Below are 23,419 nucleotides of genomic sequence, written 5' to 3'. Positions count from 1 at the left end.
CTAATAAGACAAGAGCTGTTTTTTTAGCATGAAGAAGTAGGAGAAAAAAATTTTTTTCTTCTTTACTGAATTAGGGAAAGGAGTAAAAATACAGAAAACAACCATGCATATGCGGAAAGAGACAAGATGACTCCTTCCCTTCGACTCAGGCTTAAGTGCTCAGGTTTGGTGATATGCAAGAGGCTATCACGTCTTCATGAAATCAAGTATTTTTCTTGGAGTAGCCTTTTATTGGAACATATAGAATGAAACTTATTTAATATTCTGCCGACATCTTCCTGGTATTTCCAAATAAGGGGGCATAAAATTAATTCAAATTATTCTTATACAGAAAAAGGTAGGTAAAAAGGCAAAGGCAATTTTCATAATTTATCATTAATAATTATATAAGAAGGGGTAGTATCCTTCAGGATTTGGCTCTCTTAATTTATCCATACTCATGACAACTGCTTGGAAAGGTTCAGATTTCTATCTGGGGAAAAGTGAAAATGGTATCTAAATATAGTAATTCCGACTAAATGTTGCAAAACAAACAAAATAACCATATGATCTGTTTTAGCCACGGGGGTTGGGCGGGGAAGCTTGGAACACAGAAGGTGGCTTGTTGACCACCCACAAACAAGTCAGCAGTGGCCGAAGATTCTGTACCAAGTAAAGACATACACGTCCTTCAGTTGCAGACAGCTTTGCCTGGTTGGTTTACCGCCGTAAAACAGAGTCTGGCACACGGTGCTCGATAAATATTTGCTGAATGTATGAACAATATCAAAGGGTGCAGGAAGAAAGGTTAAGGACCAAAAAAGACTCCATTTGATTTAGCAACATTTTTTTTTTAAGTTTTCATTTATTTATTTGAGAGAGAGCTCAAGCTCAAATGGGAGTGTAGGGGTGGGGAGGGCAAAGGGAGAGGGAAAAGCAGACTCCCCACTGAGCAAGGAGCCCAATCCCAGGACTCTGGGATCACAACCTGAGCTGAAGGCAGACACTTAACTGACTGAGCCACCCAGGCACCCTCTCAACAGACTGGTTGGTGATCCAGGCAAAGCAGTTTCATGGGAGTGGCTGGGATAGAAGCTAAATGATAGAGGGTGGGCTGAAGTGTGACAAGGAGGCAGGATACGAAGACAGACACACAAAAAGTACAGCAGAGTGCTTCAGAGTTCTGCATTGGGAATGAGGCTGCCTGGTTCTGAACACTAACTCTGCCATCTACGAGCTGGGTGACTCCGTGTGAGTGACTTCATCACGCTGTGCCCCAGTTTCCTCCTTTATAAAACGAGGAACACTAGTATCCACCTGTCCGTGCTTAGAACAGTACCCAGAACACAGCGAGCACTCAATAAATGGTGGTTATTACTATACATAACTTTTAGAAAGACTTGTTTTAACTTTCTATTTTGAGATAATTGTAGATTCATGTATTGCTGTAAGAAATAATACAGTGCAACACAATATACCTTTTTCCCCCAATGGCAACATCTTGCATAACTATACTACAATATCACAACCAGGAAATTGAATTGGATACAATCCATCTGCCCTAGTTAGATTTCACCAGTATTACATGCGCTCATTGTGTGGGTATATTTAGTTCCATGAATTTTATCACATATGTAAGATATTTCTTTTTTTTCGGGAAGGAGAGAGACGGGAATAACTAGTAGGGGTTAGAGGAGAAAAAAAATTTATTTTGTTTTTTAAGGTGGGATAGACCTACTTTCTATGAAATGTCTTCCACTGAAGCAGGAGGAAGGGAAATAAATACGGATGAGGATCTATCTTATGAGATAGGAGTGGAGAGCAGAAAGTTAGAGAACTTCACATCTAATAGGCTCTGTTATCTCTGAAAATAGAGCAGATGGGTCAGTAGGAACAAATGGAAAATATTCTTAATGGAATTGCTGGGTTTGATAAGACAGAATAAAAAATCTTCTGGAATAGAGTTATATAAGGCTTGATGTTTGGTGGATGCTTTTGTGAATGAAAGAGGATAGTTGTTCAAAAAATACTACTCTTGTGAAAACACTGCTGTTCGTCAAGGTAGACTAAAATGTTCTGCATAAATCATAGGCTTTAAAAAAAAAATTCCAGAAAAAATCAGTTGATTGCATTTGATTTCCTTTAGCCAGTAAAAAATCTTTTTTTTTTATTTTTTATTTTTATTTTTTTTAATTAATAATGATTTTTTATTATATTATGTTAGTCACCATACAGTACATCCCCGGTTTTCGATGTAAGGCTCGATGATTCATTAGTTGTGTATAACACCCAGTGCACCATGCAATATGTGCCCTCCTTACTACCCATCACCGGTCTATCCCATTCCCCCACCCCCCTCCCCTCTGTAGCCCTCAGTTTGTTTCTCATAGTCCATAGTCTCCCATGTTTCATTCCCCCTTCTGATTACCCCCCCTTTCTTTATCCCTTTCTTCCCCTACTGATCATTCTAGTTCTTATGTTCCATAGATGAGAGAAATCATATGATAGTTGTCTTTCTCTGCTTGACTTATTTCACTAAGCATTATCTTCTCCAGTGCCGTCCATGTTGTAGCAAATGTTGAGAACTCATTCTTTCTGATTGCTGAGTAATATTCCATTGTATATATGGACCACAACTTCTTAATCCAGTCATCTGTTGCAGGGCATCTCGGCTCCTTCCACGATTTAGCTATTGTGGACATTGCTGCTATGAACATTGGGGTGCATATTAGCCAGTAAAAAATCTTAACGGGATCCCAAAAGTACTAAACATAAAGCAAAAAAATACTGATAAATTAAATTACGTAAAATTTAATAACTTCTCTTTATCAAACACCACCATTTAAAGAGGAAAAAGGGAAGTCACAGAGTGGAAGGAGATATTTGTAAACGTATACAGAATATATTGGTATATGGAATATGTAAAGAATTCCTACAAATTGGGGCACCTGGGTGGCTCAGTTGGTTAAGGGTCATGATCTCGGGGTCCTGGGATGGAGCCCCACATTGAGCCCCTCATCAGGCTCTGTGCTCAGTGGGGAGTCTGCTTGTCCCTCTCCCTCCCCCACTCCCTGAGCTCATACTCTCTCTCTCTCATAAATAAAATCTTTAAGAAAAAAAGAATTCCTACAAATTGATTAGAAAAAAAACAGATAACACTATGAAAATGGGCCAAATGCATTAAGTTCAAATTAAAGTCATAATATGATACCATACATACTCAGCAGAATGATTAAAATGAAAAAGTCAAATAATACCAAGTATGGCACGGATATTGAGTAAATATAATACTTATACACTCCTGTGGGAAGGTAAATTGGTATACAAATGTTGAAAACTGACACAAACATTTAACATTCATACAACAAATGACCCAGGTGTTCCATTTCTAGGTATATACCTAACAAAAATGTGCACATATGCACAAAGATATATGTCCAAGAACGCATTGTAACAACCTCAAATTGCAGACCATCCAAACATCCACCCACGCAGAATAGATCAATTGTGGCATCTTCAGACAATGGGATACTAGAGCAGCAAGGATGAATGAACAACTGCATCCAACAACATGAATGAATTTCATAGACATAACGTTGAGTGAAAGAAGCCAGACACAAAAAAGTATATACTCAATAATTCAAATTATACCAAGTTTAAAAACAGGTTATCTTGGGGGAGGGCTAGTTAGTGACTGGAAAGGAGCATGAAGAAGTACATGGGTATGAGTTCACGGATGTGTTCAGTTTGTGAAAGTAGATAAAAGGCTAGAAAATCTAACTACATTTGGTCTTGAAGAAGATAAAATTAAAATGTCTTGGTGTTTGAAACAAGGTGGAGGGCCTTCTAGAATGGCAGAGTAACAAACTCTGAAAATCTGCTCCCCCATCAGGGTAACGGGAACACTAGGAAAAATTGTCAAAGTCAATTTTTACAGAGCTCTGGAAAATTAACCAAAAGCCTGCAATAATGTAAAGAGTACTTATTTAAGAAAAATATCTGAATCTCAGTAGCAACAGCATTTTGTGGCATTTTAACTCACCCGATTCCCATCATCCTTGCCCCATGTCTGTGGTAGCTATGAAAACTGGCAGCCTCACAGCCACTAGAAGGGGAAGACTGGGTTTGGAGCTTCTCAAAAAGACCATTCTCATCTGCAGAGAAGTGTCACTACTTGAGCTGACAGCTCCGTGGAAAAACCCCATTTGCAGGGCGTGTTGTTATCTGACCTCACTTAGAACTCACTCATTGGGAAAACCCCTATCCAGAGCACAATTTCCAGAGATAATCAGCAGCAATGATTTAATATTGCAGCTGCCTGAGGTGCTGATACCAGGAGGGGAAGATCAGGGGCTAGCCAAAAACTTAAAGGAAAAAGCTGGGAAGTGATATGGCCATGAGGTGCTTTGGAAAAACCTGACATATTTGTGGGCATCTAAGGGGACACATACGTGTCCAGCACAGACCCGAGAAGACCCTAACCTTTCACCTCTGGCTCACCTTGAGGCCCTGTGTAAACCCCTCAGCAAAGGGTCAAAAACGTAGGATCAAGGCATTTGGAAATGTCTGTTCAAGTGTCACCTGAACACTAGGCTAACCCAACAGACTGCAGTGGCCGGACATGACAGTGAAGACAGACTTTTACAGAATTGCCTCAGAAAGGCCACTAAACGATCAGCAATGACGAAAATGAACCCTAAGTGTGTGTGGGGTTTCACTAGTGAAATCTAACAAACATTTAAAAAATAAATACCAATTCTTCATAAGCTCTTCCAGAAAATTAAAAAAAAAAAAAAAGAGAGAGAGCATGCTTCCCTACTCATTCTAAAAGGCTAATATTACCTTGATACCAAAGCCAGGCAAAGGCATCACAATAAAAGACAACTACAGACCAATAGCCTTTATGAATAGAGATGCAAAACATCCTTCACAAAATACTAATAAACTAAATGCAGCAACATATAAAAAGAATTACACAACATGATCAAATGGGATTTATTCCAGAAATGCAAGCATGGCTTAACAGCCAAAAATCAGTTAGTGTAATACTACAGTAAACTAACAATGCACTATTGGTATAAGGATAGGATATGTAGATCAATAGAATAGAATTGAGTGTCCAGAAATAAATCCATACACCTACAGTCAATCCATTTCACCAAGGGTGCCAACAGAGTTCAACGCGGGAAGGGTCAATCTTTCAACGAATGGTGGTGAGATAAGTGAATATCCACACGCACATATTTACAGGCAGAAGAATGATGCTGGACCGGACCCCAACCTCTCACCATTGATAAAAAGTAACTCAAATGGATCACAGACATAAATGTAACAGCCAAAACTATAAAATGCTTAGAAAAAAACATAGGAGTAAATCTCCATGACCTTGGGTTAAGTAACGGTTTGTTAAATGTGACACCAAAACCACAAGCAACAAAAGAAAAAAACAAATTCGACTTCATCAAAATGAAAAACTTGTGTGTTTCAAAGGACACCATCAAGAAAATGAAAGTCAATTCACGAAATTGGAGAAGATATTTGCAAATCATACCTCTCATAAGGGAACTGTATCCTGAATATTAAAAAAAACTTTTATAACTCAATAATTAAAGAGAAATAAAGCCAGTTAAAAATGAACAAAGGATTTGAAAAGACATTTCTCCAAAGAAGATATACAAATAGCCAATAAGGCTACGAAAAGAACCTCAACATCATTACTCATTAGGACAATATAAATCAAAACCACATTGAAATCCCATTTCACACTCACCAGAATAGCTAAAATTCAAAAAGACAGACAATAACAAGTTTTAGGAAGGGAATGGAGAACTCGGAATCCCTATACATTGGTGGTGGAACCCTCATACAAAGTGACACAGCCACTTTCAAAACAGTTTAACAGTCCCTTAAAATGTTAAATACAGAGTTACTATACTTGGTATACTGGTGTAAATCAAGATAACTGAAAACATACAAAACATTACGCAAACGTTCATGGTGGCATTATTCATAATAGCTAAAATCAGAAACAACCCAAATGTCTGTGACTGGCGAATGAATGAACAAAATGTGGTATATCCATACAATGGAATATTATTCAACAATAAAAACAAATGAAGTACTGATAATGCTAAACACTGAACACATTTTGCTAAATAAAAGAAGCCAGTCACAAAAGAACACACGCTACATGATTCCAAACCTGTATGAAATGCTCAGAAGAGGCAAATCCACAGGGGACGAAGTAGATTAGTGCTTGCCAGGGAGGGGGTAGAAGAGGCAATGGACACAGGGTGTCTTTTTGGAGTGACGAACGTGTTCTAAAATTGACTGGTGATGGACGCACCACTCTGAATACATGAAATGCCAGTAAATTTACATTTTAAAGGAGTGAATTTTTGATATATTTTCAATAACTATGCAGGTGCAGTTCATCACAACTATCCCTTGAGGCATCAGCAATTCTGTGGCAATAGAGGTAACATTATTACAGGAATCCAGATTTTCTTTTTTCTTTCTTTTTTTTTTAATGATATTTTATTATATTATGTTAGTCACCATACAGTACATCCCCGGTTTCCGACGTAAAGTTCGATGATTCATTAGTTGCGTGTAACACCCAGTGCACCATGCGATACGTGCCCTCCTTACAGAGGGGAGGGGGGTGGGGGAATGGGATAGACCGGTGATGGGTAGGAATCCAGATTTTCTGATCTGTAGCATGATTTCTATTTTCTTTCACACGGGAATATGTGGTCCTCAAGTCAAAGCCAACTCCAGATCCTTTCAAAATGGTTAGTGGGGAGAATGGGCTCACATCAATGAAGATAGATACCAGGGCTGTCTCGGCGTTTGATGAGACTCACTTCTCACTCCACCCCTTTCTGGTCAAGTTTTCACCTCTCCCACTCCACTGCAACCACGCACCACTGCCAGCAAGGCTAGGGGCTAGGATAAACCATTACTATTCTACTGATATTAATTAATATATTAATATTATCTTAATACTGCAAACACCCAGGTTTTTGTCCTCGATTTATTTCTTCTATTCTTTTCTCCACTCACTCTTTTTGCAATTTCATCGCATATCGTGGCTTTAGATACAATCATGGTTTTAAATACAATCTATATAACTAATGACTTTTAAATTTATAACTCCAGCCAAGACTCTTTGCTCAACTCCAGACTCACATATCCAGCTATCTATTGGGCATCTTATGTGGATACCTAGCGGACACCTCAAACTCAACACATCCAAAATTGAATTTCCGCTCCTCCATCCTGAACTTGCTCTGTCCACAGTCGTCACCTCTGTTGGTGGCAACTCCATCCTTGCAGTTACTTAGGCAAAAACTTTGGCGACACTCTCATGCCTCTTTGTCTCTCACACTCCACATCTAATCCATCTGCAAATCTTGTTAATTCTACCTTCAAAAGATATTCAGAATCTTACCGCTTTTTACCACTTCCCCCACTGCGCTGGCCCAGGCACCATCAACCCTCAGCTGGGGGGGGGGTTACTGTAATAACTTGCTAACTGGGCTCCCTGCTTCCACCGACTTCTCATACAATCTATTCTCAACATAGCAGCCTAAGTGATCCTTTAAAAACGTAGATCATATGACTTCTCTGTTCAAAACCCTGCACTTCTCATTTCCTCTGAGTAAAAGCGAAGTCCTCACAATGGCATATCAGACCAGGCACGATCATCTCCCATTTAACCCTGTAATGTCTGTGACTCCAATCCCCTACCCCTCGCCCTTTGCTTCCTCTCCTCCAGCCATGCTGGCCTCCTTGTGCTCCCTGAACACACCAGGCATGTTCCCACCTTAGGGGCTTTGCACTGGCTCTTTTCTGTGATCGGGATTCTCCTCCCCCAGATATCCATGTGGCTAATTCCTTTTCCTTATCTTTGCTCAAATACATCTTATCAAGGGGCCTTTCCCAGACCTCACTGTTTAAAATAACAATCTGTTTCCCTCAATGCCACTCTTAATATCCCTTAATTTTTTTTCTGTATAACTTATCACCTTCTAATATACCTTATGTTTGGCTGATTTATTATAGTTATTATTTATATTGTGTCACCCCAACAGAAGGTAAGTACCATGGTGGCAAAGATTTTTGTCTATTTTCTTCACTGATACAACATGAGTACCTAGCAGAGTATCCAAGACATGGTAAATGCTCAATAAATATTTGTTAAGTGAATGCATGAATGAAATAAAAGATTTATTAATAGGGAAATGTCTAAATAAAGTGCAGCATATTTATATAATAGCACGCTATACAACACATAAAAGAAATGAACTATATTTACGTGTATAAACATGAGATCCAAAAAACATACTGTTGTATGAAAAAAGAAAATTGCTAAAAGGTACTCCAATATGGCATCACTTATATAATTCTTAGAAACCACACAAATAAAAATATTATATATTGTTCATGAAATTACAGGTGAAAACAGGTATCACAAATTGGTTAGATCGATACACACCAAATCCACGATTTTGGTTGCCTGGGGAGAGCGAAAAGGGATGCAGCAAGGAGGGGTATAGGGAGTAGGCAAGGGGAAGGATTAAAGGGGCCTTCACCTTCATAATTATTTTTTATTATAATTATTTTAATATAAGAAAGTCAAGCAAATATGACAAAATGTTAACAATATTCACCCTTGCTTTTGGAAACATGAATGTTTATTACATTATTCTCTGTATTTTGCTGCATTTAAATTTTTTTTTCAAAAATATTTAATTAACAAAAAGAGTATGGAATACCATGATTCCCAAAGCTATAGCTGCTAGGTATCAATCAAACCCACTCAAACAATTAGCTGGTTCAGTAAGTACTGGATCAAATGTCTAAGATACCCTCGGTGTCCCTTACAATTTTACTATTTCCCATATAAACATGATCTTCCCAGGAATCAGGTCCTATAAATTTTGGTTAGAACACCTGGAAGACTATTCAGACTCACAAATTCCCATTTATCGTATCCTCTTGAAACGAGCAATTTCATGCTGAGTTATTTTTATTGGACTCCTATCGTCCCCATGACAAATCCCTTTAACAGAACCTTGTTTGGGGATCTGATCTTAATTAAAAGAATTATGTTATCAATAATAAACTCTCACCCACTCTCTTCTACTGTCAGTATTGATGCTTGCAATGACCATCTCTGTGTATACATTTGGATTTTTCTATACTTTTTTTTAGTCTAATACTTCCAAAGCTAAATAAATAGCTTCTATCAGCCTGCTGTTAAGTCACCCCCATTTAAATTCTATTGCTTATTGTGTATATGTGTGTATGTGTACATATGTTTTTTAAAAAATCTATTGCATTATATCAGTAAGCTACTTCTAAGCTATGCTGAGTAACAAATAACCCCAAATATAAATGGCTTACAGTAATGGTTTCTTTCTCATACACATTACATATTGGTAGCTGTAGGCTGGCTATAACTCTGCTTTATACACCTTCTCATTCCAAGACCCAAACCGAAGGAGTACTCTTTACCTGGAACATGCCATTCTTAAGCTAGAGGAAAAGAGCAGCAGAGTTAGAACAAACATGGAATTGCTTCTAAACATTCTGCTTAGGCATCATGTACAAAATGCCCAATCACTTTCCACGGCTAAATCAAGTCATATGGATGAGCCCAACATCAGTGGAGCAGGAAGAGACACCCTCTTACAGGATGCACTCACAGTCACATGGCAATGGATGAGGACATATAATCCTCATACATGGGGGTTAGCAAACTACTGCTCACAGGCCAATTCTGGCCTGTGGATTATTTTCATTCGGCCCATGGTTTTTACATTTTTAAAAGGTAGTCAAATAAAAGAGGGAGAGGCGGGGGAGAAGGCAAAAGAGAAGGAGTTAAAGGAGAAGAGGCAGTGGTGACAGAGACTGCATGTGGCTTGCAAAGCCTAAAATATTTACGATCTATGCCTTTACACAAAAGTTTGGCTGATCCCTGTTCTTACAGTAAATGAACACGAATAATTAAAACAATCACAATCTACCACAAGCAACTCCCAAAATTAGCTACCTTGAGGAAGGAGAAGAGACTTGATGGCAGACAGTTTATTTTTTTGGTAAATGTATTTTTTTAGAAAGCTTCTATTTTAAATTTCTATGTGGGTATATCTGATAGCCCTGGGAATTTAGGTCCAACAAAATAATGGAGGGTTTTTGGACTACATCAAAATTAAAACCAAGAACACAATCAAAGTATAAAGGCAACCTACAAAATGGGAGAAAATAACTCCTACACCTCAACAAACAAACAATCGGATTTAAAAAATGGGCAAAGGACTGGAATAGACATTTCTCCAATGAAGATACTCAAATGGCCAACAGACATATCAAAAGATGCTCAACCACACTAATCATCACAGAAATGCAAATTAAAACCACAATGTGATATCACCTCATATCCATTAGCTTGGCTGCTATAAAAACAAACCAAAAAAACACAGAAAATAACAAGTGTTGGTGAGATAGAGAAATTGGAACCCTTGTACACTGTTGGTGGGAGTGCAACATGGTCCAACTGCTATGGAAAACAGTAAGGTGGTCCTCAAAAAATTACAAATAGAATGACTATATGATCCAGCAATACCACTTCTGGGTATATATACAAAAGAATTCAAAACAGGGTCTCAAAGAGATGTTTGTACACCCATATTCACAGCAGCATTGTTCACATTAGCCAAAAGGTGGAAGTGACCCAAATGTCCTTTGACAGATAAATGGATAAACAAAATGTGGCATTATATACATATAATGAGATATTATTCAGCCTTAAAAACAAAAGAAATTCTGGCACATGCTACAACATAGATGAACCTTGAGGACATTATGCTAAGTAAAATAAGCCAGTCACAAAAGACAAATACTACATGATTTTACTTATATGAATTACCTGGAGTAGCCAAACTCATAGAAACAGACAGTAGAAAGGTGGTGGCCAGGGGCTGGGGGAGGAGGGGAATAGGAAGTTGTTTAATGGGTAGAGAGCGTTAGTTTTCTTAGATGAAAAGTTCTGGAGATTGGTTACACAACAATGGGAATATATTTAACACTTTTGAATGGTACACTTGAAAATGGCCAAGATGTTAAATTTGATGTGATGTGTATTTTACCAGAATTTTTTTAAAGGCTATGTAAAGAAAAAAATATAGATCAAACCTATTTCTCAAGGTAGGAAAAAAATGGCTAATTTTATGTTATATGAATCTCACCTCAAATTATTTTTAAAAATCAGGTGGAGGAGCAGGTCAGAAGTAAAAAGGAAATCTCTGGCTTCAGATATGTTAAAGTTGAGATTTGGAAAAGATATCCAGATAGAGATATCTAGAAGGTAGCTAGAAGTGCAAGTCTAGAATTAAGGAGATAGGTCAGGGCTAGCGAAAAAGGCTGGGAGAGAAAATGGCTGAAAGTTATGGAAGAAGGTAAGACTTCAGGAAGGTGGAATACATATATAGAGAGAAATTTGTATCTCAGGACAGAAATTCTGGGGAATTAAAGAAGAGGAGTCAATAAAGGAGACAAATGAACTATCAGAGGAGTAGAAGAAAAATATGTTACTGCCATATCATTGGAGTCAAGAGAAAATCCTAAAAGGAAGAAGGGGTCAATATGTCAATGCATCAGAGAAGTAAAGACATTTAAGAATTAAGAAAAGACTAAACCCAGGTAAGAGGTCACACGGTGCTTCCTTAAAAACACAAACACTTGGTTGTGTTCTTAATCCTGTGATATAACACAAAGAAGTAGAAAATGTGTTTGTAGGGGCGCCTGGCTGGCTCAGTCCATGGAGCCTGTCTCTCTTGATCTCGAGGTTGTAAGTTCAAGTCCCACACTGGGTGTACAGATTACTTAGAAATAAAATCTTAAAAGAAAAAATGAAAATGCATTTGTAAAAGATGGCTGTCCTAGGTATTTTTTGTTTGTTTTGATTTGGATAAATAATGTTTAGACAAGGAAAGACATCAATTTCAAAACAAAAATAATGAAAATCTTACATTATAAGATGGTTTTCATATCCTTATTTTAAGCTCTTTTTAGTTCTTGACTAAAATTTCCTGATATTCTTGGCAGTTAAAATCCCTTCAATCAAATTCAAAGCACTGCCCTAAGCAAACTTTCTCTTTCATACTTTCCTTGCAGTGGGGTCAACAGTTGCAACACTTGGTTTCCCAGTGCTTCTGGCTAGTTTAGAATCTATAACATTTGAAAAGCACAGGGAACATGCTACAACAACAAATCAAACAATTAGTTTACTTACTAAATTTGTGAGCAGTTGGCTTCTTGGTTTCACTATGAATGGATGACTCAAAGATCATATGAAATTTTCATGCCATATCTATTTTGCCTGTGTCATTTAAAGTGTCTGAATGACAGCTACATGGAAATATCTGTAGTGTTCCTACACAATTCCGAGGGCTTCTCTCTTTTTTTCTACTTGAAATAACAATATCCTAAGTGGGGGCGCCTGGGTGGCACAGCGGTTAAGCGTCTGCCTTCGGCTCAGGGCGTGATCCCGGCGTTGTCGGATCAAGCCCCATGTCAGGCTCTTCCGCCATGAGCCTGCTTCTTCCTCTCCCGCTCCCCCTGCTTGTGTTTCCTCTCTCGCTGGCTGTCTCTATCTCTGTTGAATAAATAAATAAAATCTTTAAAAAAAAAAAAAAAAGAAAAAAAAAACAAAAAAAAACACAAAAAACAATATCCTAAGTGCCTACTTATTTAAAAATTTTTAAAAATATTAAATCGACTTTGATGAGGCATAATTTACGCACAGTAAGATGGACCTATTTTAGCTGTTCAGTCCAATGAGTTTTGACACATCTACACACATGTGTAACCACCATACCAATCAAGACACAGAACATTTCTATGTCCCCCAAAAGTTCCCTCATGCCCCTTTGCAGTCAATCCCTCAGCCCTGCTCCTGGAGACCATTGATCTGTTTTCCGTTATTATGGATTAGTTCTGACTGTTCTAGAATATTATATAAATGGAATTATGTAATATGAACTCTTCTGTGCTTGGCTCCTATCAACATAATACTTCTGAGACTCTGTATAGTTACAAACTCCTTTTTCATTGTTGAATAGTATTCCAGTGACCGAATAGTCTATAATTGTTTACCTACTCACCAGTTGATGGATGCATGGAGTTTGGGGGCTATTATAACTAAAATACTATGACCATTTCTGTACAAGTCATTTTGTAGACAATGTCTTAATTTCCCATGGGTAAATACCTAGGACTGGAATTAGTGGGTCATGTGGTAAGTATATGTTTAATTTTGTAAGAAATCGCTATTTTATACTCTTTTCAGCAATGTTTGAGAGTTTGAGCTGCTTCATATCCTTACCAAAATTTAGTATTGCCAGTATTTTTAATTTTAGTCATTCAAGTGGGCGAAATGGTTTATCCCCATGGTTTTATTTTGCATTTCTCTGATGACCATGATGTTGAATTTTTCACGTGCTTACTTCTTCATTTGTGAAATGTCTGTTCAAATATAGTGGCCAATTACAAAATTAGGCCGTCTTATTATATTATTGAGATAAGAGTTCTATATACATTTGGACACAAAGTTTTGTCAGGTGTTTGTGTTACACATATTTTCTCTTTATGGCTCACCTTTTCATTTTCTTAGTGGTGCCTTTTAAAAACTAGAAGCTTTATCTTTTCATGAAGTCAAACGTATCAACATTTTCTTTTAAGTTAAATGTTTTTTGTGTACTTTCTAAGAAATCTTTGCCTACCCTCAAGGTCTAAAAGATTTTCCCCCATGAACTACTCTAGAGGTTTTATAGTTTTCACTTTCACATTTAGATCTATGGTAGTTTTCAGCTGATTTGTTGTGAATGGTGTGAGGTAAGAGGCAAGGTTCATTCCCTCCCCCCATGTAGCTATCCAGTTGGATAACTAACACCATTTGCTGAAAAGACTACCTTTCCCCCACTGAAATGGTTTGACACTTTTGTTGAAAACATTTGGCTTCTGGATGTGGGTATACTTCTGGATTCCCTATTCCTTTCCATTGATCTATTAGTCTATTCTTCTATCAAGACCACACTCTCTTGACTACCATAGTTTGACAGTAAGTCTTGAAGAAAGGTGGCATAAGTCCTTAGAAAGAAAACTGTGTTTTCTTTTCTAAATTGTTTTGGCTATTCTAAGTACTCTCTGTATTGCTATATGCATGTCAGATTCAATTTGTCAGTGTCTACAACATTTTAATTGGTATTGTAATGAATCTATGGTTCAAGCTGGAGAGAACTGATATATTAACAATGTTGAATTTCCTATCCAAGAACAAGCCTTCCACCGACGGTACTGGCTGAGTGTTCTGCATTAATCTGCTAGGGCTGCCATCACGAGATACCACAGACAGGGTGGCTTAAGAAACAGAAATTTATTGTCTCACAATTTTGGAGGCTGGAAGTTTGAACTCAGGGTGCCTGCGGGGTCAGGTTCTGGTGAAAGCTCTTTCCCTGGTATTCAGACAGCTGCCTTTCCACTGTGAGCGCACATGGTAGACAGAGAGTAATCTCTCCCTTCCTCTTCTGTTGGTGGGAATGTAAATGGGAATCCCAATTTGAAGACCAATCTGACTATATCCAGTAAGGCTGATGATGTATATGTCACATAATATCCTTATGACTTCACTTCAGGTATGTATAACTAGAAAAGTCTTTCATGTGTCCATAAAAAGCATATACAAGTTTGCTCACTACAGTATTGTTTACAGTAACAAAAAAATCAGAGAAAAAACCTAAATATTCTTTGCTGGGAAAATGGATACATTGTGATAGAGCCAGACAATGGAATGCTGTAGAGTGGTCAAAATGAACAAATCTCAGCCAAGAAATGCTGCACGCAAAAATATAGATGCAGGAAGCTATGTGCATTAAGTTTAAAGCATGCAAAATTAATAATATGGACTGTTACAGCCAAATCCTCTGCAATATAAATATAAATACATACATTGGAGGGGCGCCTGGGTGGCTCAGTCGGTTAAGCATCAGACTTCACTCGGTGGTGATCTCAGGGTCCTGGGATCAAGCCCTGTGTTGGACTCCTCACTCAGTGGGGAGTCTGCTTCTCCCTCTGGCCCTCCAACCCCCAGCTTGTGCTCTCTCTCTCTCTCAAATAAATAAATAAAATCTTTAAAAAAAATACATACATTGGAATGATGAGTATCAAATTCAATACAGTGGTTACCAAGTGGAATGGGATTAGAGAGAACAGAAAGTTTCCACTATACTTGTAATATTTTATTTCTTTTTTTTTAGGTTAACATATAATGTATTATTTGTTTCAGGGGGACAGGTTTGTGAAGCAAAACTAAGCAACTATGAAGCAAGTATGCCCAAAGGTTAGTATTTCAAAAAGCAACCATTCATCCTCCTGCTTTTCTGAATATCTGAACTATTTAAGAAGGTCCCAAAAAACCTTCAACAATTACCTTTTCAGAAAATATTTTATTATTGAGTGTGACAGCAGGAACTGTCATTAATTTGACCTCCACTTTCCAATTCTACTCCACCTTTAAATCTTTACAGTATCAAGAAGCCTGGGGTGAGGGCTGCCTGGGGGGCTCAGTTGGTTAAGTGTCTGCCTTCGGCTCAGGTCATGATCTCGGGGTTCTGGGATCGAGCCCCACATTGGCTCCCAGCTCAGCAGGGAGCCTGCCTCTCCCTCTGCCTGCCGCTCCCCGTACTTGTGCACTCTCTCCCCCACTCTCTGTGTCAAATAAATAAATAAAACCTTAAAATAAGAAAAAAGAAGACGGGTGGGAGTAGTATTGTATGCAGCGGGGTAGGTAGGGGTAGGGCAAGAGAAAAGGGTATTATTTACCAGTACTATATGTCATATTATTCAAATATCCCTGTTATAGACACTAAAACAGGGGTTCAGAGAACTTGCCCAGTGTGTGACAACAAGAAGAGGTCACAGTGAGATTCAGGCCAACTCGATGCGGCTGCAAAACTTGTGCTTTTCCACTCTTGCTCTGATAATAAACCAGAACTCTTCTTGAAAGTATTAAGATATGACATCATCCTGTGGTCCGGGACGGAGGCAGCGAAACTACTCTCACTTGCTCATCGAGTCACACAGGACTATAGATGTAGGCAAGGAAAGTGGTACTAGTGGAAACTTCTTAGAGAAAGAAATACATGAGGAGTTTGGTTGTATAATGATTTTCCTAACTTCTCTTTATTATTTCTGCCATGGGCCATTTGGATCCTTTGTCTCTCCCGAGAAACTTCGGAGGAAATGCCAATTTTACAGATTGATTCCTCAAGTCCATTAATCCATGTGGACGTTTGTTTGCTTCCTTTCTTCAAAATTTTTTAAATTTATTTTTTAAGTAATCTCTACACCCAACATGGGGCTCGAACTCACAAACACGAGATCAAGGGTCTCGTGCTCTACCGACTGAACCAGCCAGGTGCCCCTTCTTCCTTTCTATTATGAGTTGTATGTTGCACCTGTTGTTGGTCGCCTAACAACTATGAGAGCCCAACAAATAAAAATCTGTACTCAAAGAGGCTTCTAAAATTCCTGGGATGAGGGAAAACGTGATACTGTCCATCCAAGTTTAGGTGTTGCTGGTCTCACACCTCTGAGATAAGGGACATGGGTCAGGTACAGCTTGTGTTTGTATACAGTGAGCCAGGATTCATGTGAGAGCTTGCTTATTATTTATTATTATCCATTATTATTATTCTTGATTTGAGTTTCCTGGAAAACAAAACATAACTCTAATTAGAGAATGAAGCCACCTTCCAAGGCTGCAGATTCCATTCTCCTCCCTCAACTCTTCCGCGGAGAGTTCTGGGTGCTCTGTAACACGGTGTCCGCTGGTCAAAACTGTCCTTTTCTCCTAGCCTTGGCACAGAGCCAGCGCCCAAAGCTATGAACTCCGGCTTTTATCTTCCATCTGCACGGTGATTAGTTCACAAGGAAAGTAACAACTAAAGATGTGGAGACGTGCACCTCAGAGACAGCTGTGGGAATCAGACTGGATGTGCACGCAGGTCTGCTGGAAATAAAAGACCATTGACTTTGGCATTGGGATGGAAACCCCTGCCAAACACACACAGGCAGGCGTGCACTCGCGCTCTCTCTCTCTCTCTCTCTCTCACACACACACACACACACACATACACACACACACACACCTTTCAGAGGAGAGGCTCTGTAAAATTCCCCACATATGGCAAACATATTTTAGGGGAAGCGCCATGACTAGAGGCCAGTGGGAGAGAAAGAAAAAGAAAATAATGAGAAAAATCTTCAATAAGTCTAAATTGTTTCAGTCAGACTGCTGAGAAAGAATGCAAAGGATTGGAGATGAAAATTATTGGTAAAATAAGCATTATAACACAGCTAAATTCTTTCCCTACTTCAAATGATTGCTAGAACTTACTCCCCTGGACAACAATAGCACCTGGGGGAACTAGTCTTTATATTTAGCTCCAAGTACTTTGCTTAACACAATGGATAGACAGGGAAAGAGCACATTATATAATATAAAAAAATATTTTTCTCTAACACGCAATTTCAAAAATTCTTAATTTTACTTGTAAATAACTGTGTGTGGGCAGGGAATGTAGGTATATCTAATTTAGCTGGCATTGGCTCACAACACTTTAAGTATAATTGTTTTCTGACTTCTTATCCTCTTGGTTACATATTTAATGATCAATTAAATGCTACCATGCATCACAAAACTCCCAGTAGAGAGGAGCTAACAAAAAACTGTTAAAATGTAGAAATGATCTCTTAAGTTACCCACTTTGTAAGTTAAGAACTGATTTACCATACTTTCTCAAAATAAAACCAGAACCACCCCCAACTCTTGCTTTAAAGAGTTGTTAGTAAAAGTTAATCAGATCATCTGAGTAAAAATAACCTGATGATTAAAAAGTGGTGAGGAGGAAACAACACTGGCCTGATGTTCTCAGGGGCGTCATTCTTTTAATTTTTTAATTTTAATTCTAGTATACTTATATTAGTTCAGGTATACAATATAGTGACTAAACTCTTCCATGTAACACCCAGTGCTCATCACGACAAGTGCCCTCCATAACCCCCATCACCTGTTTCACCCATCCCCCGCCGCCCTCCCCTCTGGGAACCATCAGTGTGTTCTCTGCAGTTAAGAGTCTGTTTCTTGGTTTGTCTCTCTCTCTCTTTTTTTTTTACTTTGCTCGTTTGTTTTGTTTCTTAAATTCCACACGAGTGAAATCATATGCTATTTGTCTTTCAGTGACTTATTTCACTTGGTGTTATACTCTCTAGATCCATCCATGTTGTCTCAAGCAGCAAGATTTCATTCTTTTTTATGGTTGAGTAATATTCCATTGCATGTACGTATGTATGTATGTATGTATGTATCTGTCTGTCTATATCAGGGGCCTCTTTCTTGAAGGGCTTTCTAGAAACTGAGCTTGGATTTTTACCCTGAGGGTAAGGAGAGAGGTGCTGAGGTATCTGAGGAAGAAAGATGAGCATGGCTACGGTGCTGGGGGGAGGCCTGCTGCCAGGAAAGCCTGAGGTAGGAGTGAAGGGGTGAGAGGACTGTCCAGGCAAGAAATAATGAGGATCTTGGGGTCAGTTCTGGCTCTCCACTGCCCCTCTGCCGTCAGCTACTGAGGCAAAGGCATGGTGGGGAGGTAGCATAAGGCTCCCTCCCGTGAGAACACCTTCTAAAAGCAGTGTTTTAGGAAGAAAAAAAAAAAAAGAGTCCTGGATTTGTCACCTGGATGACTTCAGGTTAGGTTAAGAAGATATATTTGTTAAGCATTTACTAAGTACCAGGCACCATTCAGAGATGGTTTTAAGGATGTTTTATAATTTACTCAATCTTTTCATACCTTAATTTATTCACATGTGAAAGAATAGTAAAGCCTAACTCATGTGCTCTTTTGAGGATTAAAAGTGAGGTCATATACATGAAAAGGATTTTGAGATCTTACACATTTAAAAATATTAGTTTTCTAATAAAAATGACTTCTCATTTTTTTTCTAAATATGACAATGCTACGAGTGTTTTCTTTTCAGTCTGCATCTATTAGAGACTCCACAGACTGATAAAGACAGTTGTTGACTACTGTATGATAAGACACACAACACAAACACCGTGAGGATTCTTCCACCTACTAGAACACTGCAAATATGGGGCCAGCTGTCTAGAATAATCACTGTTTCAGGGACACTAGCTTTTCCACTTATACTCCTACTTGAGAATGGTTCTAAGAAGCAAATCCAGCCTGTCCTTCATACTTTCAAGATACAGCATGAGGAAGACCTTCCCACTATCCTCCTTGAACAACTAGAAGCTTCACGGCCGCTCTGAAGGAACTGATGCCCGGGCACTCTATGGGCACTAGGCAAGCAGAGTTTCTTACAAACTATTAAAACTGGTGATGAGCAACTATGTGAATGGTAGTTTATAGCCACTAACCATCAGCCAATACACACTAGCACTAAGAGAAAGCAAAAAAAAATTATAAGGTTTATTTTTATGTTCAAAAGAGCTAATTTTATAATGAATAAAAGGAAACTCAATTAACATATCAAAGGCATGAAAAAGGTGGGAGCATGAAAATCTTAATTTTTTAAAAAGATTTTATTTATTTATTTGAGAGAGAGAAAGAGAGCAAGAGAGCGGCAAAGGGAGAGGGAGAAACAGGCTCCCCGCTGAACAGGGAGCCTGATGTGGGGCTCCATCCCAGTACCCTGGGATCATGACCTGAGCTGAAGGCAGACACTTAACTGGCTAAGCCACCCAGGTGCCCCTAAAAATCTAAGTTTTTAATTCTTTTCAAATGCAGGATTAACTTTATGGGAAATAAAAATAAAACTTGAGCAATAAACAAAAATATATGAAAAAAATGCAATGTGTAGACCTTCATTGGATCATTATTTAAACAAGCCAAATATAAAAGACATTTTGGAGTTGGTACAGCTACTTTGGAAAACAGTGTGGAGAGCCCTTAAAAAGTTAAAAATAGAGCTACCCTATGATCCAGCAATTGCACTACTGGGTATTTACCCCAAAGATACATACGTAGTGAAGAGAAGGGCCATATGCACCCCAATGTTCATAGCAGCATTGTCCACAATAGCTAAATTGTGAAAGGAGCCAAGATGCCCTTCAACAGACGAATGGATAAAGAAGATGTGGTCCATATATACAATGGAATATTACTCAGCCATCAAAAAGAACGATTACCCAACATTTGCAGCAACATGGATGGGACTGGAGGAGATTATGCTAAGGGAAATAAGTCAAGCAGAGAAAGACAATTATATGGTTTCACTCATTTATGGAACATAAGGAACAGCAGGGACATCGGTAGGAGAAGGAAGGGAAGAATGAAGGGGGAGTAAACAGAAGGGGGAATGAGCCATGAGAGACTATGGACTCTGGGAAACAAACTGAGGGCTTCAGAGGGGAGGGGGTTGGGGAATGGGATAGGCCGGTGATGGGTAGTAAGGAGGGCACGTATTGCATGGTGCACTGGGTGTTATACGCAAGTAATGAATCATGTAACTTTACATCAAAAACTTGGGACGTACTGTATGGTGACTAACATAACATAATAAAAAATTATTATTAAAAAAAAGAACAGACATTTTGGGAAAATCAGCATAATTTGAATATGGACTGGGTATTAGATGATCATATGGAATTATCATTAGCTTTGTTAGGTGTGATGACGATATTGTGGTTATGTAAGAAAATTTCCTCGGTTTATACAGAAGTACATTGAAATATTTAGGGACTGAAATGCAATGATGTGTGTTATCTGCTTTAAAATACTTAAACCACCACCGGGACACCTGGGTGGTGCAGTTAAGCGTCTGACTCTTGGTTTTGACTCAGAGTTGTGATCTCAGGATTGTGAGATTGAGCCCCACGATGAGCACTGCCCCCCCCCCCCCCCACGCCCTGCACTGGACTCCACGCTCAGCACAGAGTCTGCTTAAGACTTTCTCTCCCTCTGCCCCTCCCCCCTCTCTCTTTCTCTCTCAAATAAATAAATAAATAAATCTAAATAAATACTTCAACAACAACAAAAAAACAACATTGATGAGACAAAAAAAAAATGCTAGTAAGTGATGGGGATACAGTACACTAGTTTCCCTACTCTTCTATGCATATTTCAATTTTTCTTTATTAAATAATTAAACGAAGGAAAGAAAACCTGGTAAGATATCCAGTCCATCTGCTGAGTTGTATTCAGGTTGGTTGCCTGAGTTAAAAAAGGAAATGGCCCAGCCCAAATACGTCTTGAGGTCAGAAAGACACCTGAGGAAGTCTTGCATACTGTCTTTGTGGGACAAAGTGTAGACTGTAGGCAGATGAGTACTACGCTCACATTTTCCTGGCAAGCTACCCAAACTCCCTGGAGGGAGCTGCAGTCTGGGATGGGAGCAGGGGACCTATGAGGCAGTGTGGAGCTGCATGAGGCCACCGAGGAAACAGGCAACACCAGTGACCTGCCCTCTCTGACCTAAACCCACAACTCCTGGGACCAAGGAGCTCACTACATAACATAAAAAAAATCAAAAGGAAGGTGACTTTCATGATCCCTCATTTATGAGGGAATTCTTACAAAGTCCCACACTGTGGGTGACCCTTTCAATTGCTGTTTTGAACACCAAAGTACCCCGTTGAAGAAGAGACCTCAATTATTGCAAATTTTAGATGCTTGTGGAGGTCACTGCCCAAAATCCTTCAAAAAGGAGATAAAAATTATAATGTGGTGATCATTCCTGGGGGTATGAGCTCAAAGTGCAAGCACTGGATGTGGTTGAAAATGAGCCTTTAATTTTAAACGTCACTTAACAAAGCAGTCTGGCAAGTGGTTACTTTGTGGAGATGCAGACATTTTTGCCTTCCAGAAGTATGGAAATAAGTACTGGGAATACGATTTTTAGAAATGGTATCACATAAGAATCAAAAGGGAGCTTGTATCAAAAACAGCTTAGATGAAGTGAAGATGTATCAGGTAACTTACGAAGTGGTTCTAATGATCGGCATTATAATGCTGGAGACAGGCTTGAAGAGTGTGAATAAAGATTGTTTCATGAAATAGGACAGGCACATTTCTTTCAAGTAGACAGCAAGAGTGCTCCCGAGGTGGGACAACTAGCTTGAAGGAGGTAAGACCTATGGGGTAAGGACCTGTAGGGTAAGGCTAGTGTGTAACAGATGTCTCTGAGTATTTGAAGAGTAGTCATGTGGAAGACAGTTGATTTACCATGTATTTTTAGAGAGCGTAAGTCAAGTGAGTGGATGGAAATTATAGGGACACAGGTATCTGCCCAACATAAGCAAGTATATTTATATATTTAAAACAACTAGATCAGTCCAAGATTGAATTTGAAAAGTTATGTGTAAATAAAGGCTTTCTGACCAACTTTGAGGAAGGAAATAGAGGTAAATTGCCTTTATGGACATTTTCATGGTCAGAGTCTATTACTCTATCACATTATTTCTAAGCTGGAAACGAGTTTTAAGTTGATAAATGTATTTACTTTTGAAGATATTCATTTCTTACATATTTTTTTAAAGGGTCACTCTCTGTGAATCACTATACTAAGTTCTGTGGGTGATATACATAAAAATGACGATTGTCAGAAGTTTATGATCAAGGCAGGAGATACACACATGTATAACCCATATCACACATGCATACATGTTAACATGTAGCAAACATGTATAACATACTGTTCCTGGGCTGTGGCTTTGTCACAAGGTTCAAGCAGATATGTAATGAGGGCATGATCCAGTTAAATTTTTCATCTTCTTTGCTATGGAGTCTCTTAAGTGCCCTGTCTCTGGTCCAGGCTATCTGCCCGTCCAAGAGTAAACTGATTCATCCATAGTGACGATATCAGTCAAATATTTTGGCTTTGTTCTGAAGCCTTTCTTGGCTTGGACTCAAGAGACTGGACATTGTCTTCCAATTTCCTAGCTAGTTCTCTCAAGTCTTCTCAAAAGCTATTACACAAAGAAGGAACAATGGGAATTATCCACTAGGCCTTCCAAATGCATTACCCAGTAAAGCAACATTGAAATTATGCAAAACCACTGGTTGCTAAATTCTATCCTTGATCACCAGGAGATTAGTCAACAGTATGAATTCAGCAGTTTGAATACAACCCAGTAGAGAAAAACAATTCCAGACTTACAAGTACTAACGAGATGTAACGTTTTGGTATATGAAGCAAGAATAGTGGAGGAAAAGGTGAAAAATACTATTGCTTATAATGACATTTAAAGATATGAATATAGGGTAAACATTAAAATGAAATCATCACATCTGATGAAGTCACTCTTGAACAATTTTAAAAGAATCACAGACAGGAGCTATGTAAACTTTCATTC

At 38.6% G+C, this 23,419-nt stretch overlaps 1 protein-coding gene across 2 annotated transcripts in view; it reads right to left on the bottom strand.

Annotated features, from left to right (window-relative positions):
• The window catches only part of WARS2 (tryptophanyl tRNA synthetase 2, mitochondrial), a 96,891-nt gene that overhangs the window by 25,335 nt on the left and 48,137 nt on the right, over window positions 1–23,419 (bottom strand). The gene's annotated exons all lie outside the window — the stretch shown is intronic.

This window comes from Ursus arctos, unplaced genomic scaffold, assembly GCF_023065955.2.
Source record: "Ursus arctos isolate Adak ecotype North America unplaced genomic scaffold, UrsArc2.0 scaffold_12, whole genome shotgun sequence".
Classification (NCBI taxonomy): domain Eukaryota; kingdom Metazoa; phylum Chordata; class Mammalia; order Carnivora; family Ursidae; genus Ursus; species Ursus arctos.
The sequence above is the reverse complement of the archived record's forward strand: the minus strand, read 5'-3'. Positions and strand labels throughout refer to the sequence as shown.